The sequence below is a fragment of the Peromyscus maniculatus genome, chromosome 21 (assembly GCF_049852395.1).
Source record: "Peromyscus maniculatus bairdii isolate BWxNUB_F1_BW_parent chromosome 21, HU_Pman_BW_mat_3.1, whole genome shotgun sequence".
NCBI classification, from domain to species: domain Eukaryota; kingdom Metazoa; phylum Chordata; class Mammalia; order Rodentia; family Cricetidae; genus Peromyscus; species Peromyscus maniculatus.
Genome location: NC_134872.1, coordinates 6395690 through 6400969, shown reverse-complemented (window position 1 = coordinate 6400969; position 5280 = coordinate 6395690).

The following is a 5280-nucleotide window of genomic DNA, read 5'->3' as shown; positions in this document are numbered from 1 at the left end:
CAAGTACAGTGAGTTATTTTTTTTAGCCATTAAAAAGGAATCAAATGGGACTGGAGAGGTGGCTCAGTGGTTAGGAGCACTTAATACTTTACAGAGGACCTGGGTTCAGTCACAGCACCCACACAGCAATTTATAACCATCTATAACTCCAGTTCCAGGGGATCCAAAGCCCTTTTCCAGTTCCATGGGTACCTGCATGCATGTGGTATGCATAAACCCATGCAGACACAAATAAATAGATATAAAAACATTAATTCCCACCCCCCTAAAGCAGCCCACCTTTTGCAGGGTTTGCTGGTGCATGCCTCAGGAGGGTAAGGCAGAAGGACTGAGTTTGAGGCCAGCCTGGGCTGCTCTTGCAGAGGACTCAGTTTGATTCCCAGCACCCACATGATGGCTCACACTGTCTATGACCCCAGTTCCAGTGGATCTGATCCCCTCTTCTGGCCTCTGTGGGCACCAGGCATGCAAATGGTGCACAGGCATACATGCAGGCAACACCCACACACATCAATCAAACAAACAAACAAACAGAAGGGTTTGAATGAGAATGGCCCCCATAGGCTCATATATTTGAGTGCTTGGTCCCCGGCTGGTGAACTGTTTGGGAAGGATTAGGAGGCGTGGCCTTGTTAGAGGAAGTATACCACTGGGGGTGGGCTTTGAGGTTTCAAAAGCCCACACCACACCCAATTAACTCTCTTTCTGCCCCCTCTTGTAGCTGAGATGTGAGCTCTCAGCTCCTGCTCCAGCACCATGCCTGCCTGCCTGCTGCCATGCTCCTCACCATGATGGTCATGGACTCCAACCCTCTGGGACTGTAAGCCCCCAACAAGCTCTTTCTTTTATGAGTGGCCTTGGTCATGGTGCTCTGACCCCCCCAACCCCCCACACAAGTCAACGCTCCCCACAAGACTCAGCAGACCTGGCACTGTAACCCATGCCCCCAGTCACCTCCCTAATTCTCTTACTGACCAGATTGGCTGGTGGAGGGGTGCTGATAGGAAGATTTTTAGGTCAAAGTCTGTTTGGGGGGGCCGTTCGTCTGTCCGTGCCTCCCCCACACCCAAGCTGGAGACCAAACCTAGGGCCTCACACTTAGGTAAACACTCTACTACTAAGCAGTGAGTGAAGAAGAGCGAGGAGTTGGGGGTGGGGTGGGGGTCATCAGGACTGGGAGTGCCGTGGGGTGGCCACTGAGAAATGTGGGTGGTGACAGGAGGGCCAGGGAGAATGCCAAAGCTCCCGGTCTTTACACTGGAAAGCCCACACTCAGTCTGCCCCGCCAACTTCCTGAGCCCGAGCAGGAGGGCAGTCCCAGGGAACAAACCTCCTTTGGAGTGTGTGGCCTCTTACTCCCAGTCTGCTGCTCTTCCAGCTTAGAAAACCCACAGATCTCCGTCTCTACGGTCGCCCCTCCTCTGCCCAAACCTCAGTTCTCCTGGGAGAACTGACGGCTTCCGGGTAGTGACAGACGGATCTCTGCTAGAACGTGAACGTCTGACAGACGGCCTAGTGAACTAGCGGTGCCCTGGCGCAAAAATGGGAGAGAACACAGGCAAGTGAACAGACCCTGAGCTAGCCCTCCATCTGCCGGGTAGCCTTGGCTTGTCCCTTCCCCTCTGGGCTCAGTCTCCTCTGTGCCGAGAAGTCCTTCTTGCACAGATTGCACTCGAATTCTTAAGGGACTCAAACTTTCAATAGCCAGATTGGACCCGAAATAATGTCACCCCTTCCCAGAGCTTCTCTGAGATCCAGGCCCACGCCCATATGGTTGCTGGGGACAGGGGTCATTCTCCCTGTGACAGCTGCTGCCCCCAGGCTCTAGTGTCCACTCCAGCTGCAGTCCTCGTGGGATGTGGGCAGAGACGTCCAGGTGGGACTTCATCAAACATGATCTGAAAAGGGAAGAAGTCCCAGCCAGCCGCTGCCCCCATCTCAGGCCTGAAGAAAAGAGTGTGGGGCTCCAGGGGTGTGGGCAGGGCAGGAAGCCTGTGGGGTCTTTCGGTAAGTACTGGAAGACTCCAAGGATTTTGGAAAGCAAGGTGACCTAGGTCATGAGGGCTTGGGACCCAGGACTGAGGGCATGGACAACTGAGGCCTGGTGGGAGCCTCCACGGTAGGAGGGATAGAATGCATGATAGAGGTAAAGTGTAGTGTTCATGCTGGGCCACTCCAGGAAGCCCTGGGGACTTCCATCGCGGTCACTGCGGCCTGGTTTGTTCTTATCCATGAAGTCAGTTTGCTATACAGGTCACAAGTAAATAGAATATTATCAGTGCCACAGTGCCAAGGCCACAGTCAGATGTGGAAGTCGGGTGGCTCTTGTCTAAGCTCCCCTCAATCAGGACACTAGGTTGGGTCTGCCAGTTAGAGCCAGAAAGGTCACTTGATCTGGGCTGAAGGAGGAGCGACCCTGAGCCTGTCTTTTTTTTTTTTTTAAAGATTTATTTATTTATTATGTTATGTATAGTGTTCTGCATGCATATCAGAAGGCATCAAATCTCGTCACCAGGTGGGTGCTGGGAATTGAACTCAGGACCTCTGGAAGAGCAGCCAGTGCTCTTAACCTCTGAACGATCTGTCCAGTCAGGAGCCCGTGTCTTTCATCCCCCATCATGCCTGTTGAAGCATCCATGGCATGGGAGTTACTGAGAGCCTGGGTTTCTGTAGCCCCAGAGAAGGACCTCAGGGTAGATGCTGCTCCTCCACTCAGGCTGGCAAGCACGCCTTGGGCCCCATCCAGAAGCAACAGGAAAGAGTCAAGGACAGGGTGACCCTCGCCAGAATTCCGACAGGTTCCCGGTCTCAGTGAACCCATTCTCATGACGGTGTCCTGGGTGGGGTCCTGCTCGGTGGCATGTTGGCCTTAAGGCGCCTGCTCCTTCCCTAGGGGAGGTGCTAAGCAGTCTAGCCGGGTACAGGGACATTGGTCCCTGATGAGCCTCCTCCATGGAGGCCCTGGAGGCTGTGGGAGGCTGTCGGGGACTTTCCACTGAGGTAAACACTGTTGTGTAAGTTGTTTACATCTGGGAACCTGTGATCTGCCCGGGTGCTGCCGAGGATGCAGGGAGCGCACGACTGAAGGATGCTTGGCACGTGCAGCTCCATGTGAGCATCCAGCTGGGAAGGCCTGGGGCCAGGAGACCTGATGTGACCCAGGTCAAGGTGCTTCTGGGCCCTTGGCCTTGGATCTTCTGCACTGTGTGCCAAGATGGATGGGAAGGGAAGGGCCGAGGCCTCTAAGCTGATTTCTAAGACTTTATTCCCACTGGGGTAAGGCAGCACTCACTCTGAGGGACGGAGCTGGACTGCTGCGAGATATTTGATTATTTGTGTAAAGATATGTCACTGTGATTGGTTTAATAAAAAGATCAATGTCCAGTAGCTAGGCAAGAGGTATAGGCGGGACTTCCAGACAGAGAGGGCTCTGGGAAGAATGGGAGAGGAAACAGGGCATGCAAGATGGGAGGGGGGTAAAAAACCATGAGGCAGCCGGGCGGTGGTGGCGCACGCCTTTAATCCCAGCACTCGGGAGGCAGAGCCAGGTGGATCTCTGTGAGTTCGAGGCCAGCCTGGGCTACCAAGTGAGCTCCAGGAAAGGCGCAAAGCTACGCAGAGAAACCCTGTCTTGAAAAACCCAAAAAAAAAAAAAAAAACATGAGGCAAAACGTAGATTAATATAAATGGGTTAATTTAAGTTACAAGAGCTAGTGGGAGCCAGGAGGTGGTGGTGGTGGTGGTGGTGGTGGTGGTGGTGGTGGTGGTGGTGGTGGTGCACGCCTTTAATCCCAGCACTGGGGAGTCAGAGGTAGGCAGATCTCTGAGTTTGAGGCCAGCCTGGTCTACAGAGTGAGATCCAGGATAGACTCCAAAGCTACACAGAGAAACCCTGTTTCAAAACAACAACAACAACAACAAAAGGCCCCCCCCCCCAAAAAAAAAAAGAACTAAAAAAAGAGCTAGTGGGACAAGCCTAAGCTATAGGCCGAGCTTTCATATTAATACTAAGTCTCTGTGTAGTTTTCAGTGAGTTGGCGGCCCAAAGAGTGTGGGGGATGGGTAGGCAAAGGTAAGCAAATTGAATAAGAACCCAATCAGGTAAAAATGGAAGTTTTAAAAAATCATTATTATTGTTGAGACAAGGTCTCACTATATAGACCTGGTTGGCCTACAAGTCTGTGTAGACCTGGTGGACCTTAAAGACACAGAGACCCACCTGCCTCTGCCTCCCCGAGTGCTGGGATTAAAGGCGTGTGCCACCTCATCCAGCAAGAGGAAGATTTTAAATTGAATTCTAACAACTGTCCATTCCCCCCAGTAGTTAAAACACATGACTGAGAAGCCAACAGTCCTGGGCACTTTTGATACATATTTTATTTTTATCGGGTCAAAATTATTTATTTATTTATTTATTTATTTATTTATTTATTTATTTATTTATTTTTAACATTAAGGCTATTTTTTGAAGCAGGTGCTTCTTTTTCTTTTCTTTTCTTTTTTTTTGGGGGGGGGCATTTCAAGACAGGGTTTCTCTGTGTAGTTTTGGTGCCTGTCCTGAATCTCACTCTGTAGACCAGGCTGGCCTCGAACTCACAGAGATCTACCTGCCTCTGCCTCCCAAGTGCTGGGATTAAAGGTGTGCACTACCACCACCCCAGCAAAGCAGGAGTTTCTTAAGAGATCTGAATATAGATTTTACTTTGCGTATGTCTTACCTGCATGTATGTGTATCATGTGTGTGCAGGAGTCTACAGAAGCCAAAAGCAGGAGTGGGATCCTCTAGAACTGGAGTTAGAGGCAGTTGTGAGCCAGGTCTTCCACAAAAGCAGGCACACTCTTGCTGAGCCATCTCTCCAGCCCTCTTTTGTTTATTTGTTTGTTTTGAAAGAGTGTCATATAGTCCAGGCTGGACTCTTAACACACTGTGCAGTCCAGGGTGAACGTGAATTAACCCTTGCCTCTTCTCTCCCGAGTGCTGGCATTTCAGATGTCATCACCGTGCGTGTTCGTCAGTTTCCAGAGGCTGGATTTGAGGACTGTGGTCAGGAGCTAAGGCTCTTCTTTCCTCTCCTTTTTGAGATGGGGTTTATATAGCCCAGGCTGTCCTAGAACTCTCTATGTAAACCAGGCTGGTCTCACAATAACAGTGCCTCCTTAAAGGCGTGTGCCACTACACCGTCTCTGGCTGCTCTTGCAGAGGACCCGGGCTCATAACTGTTTGTAACTGCAGGTCCAGGGGATCTGACACCCCCTTATGGCCTCCAAGGGCACCAGGCA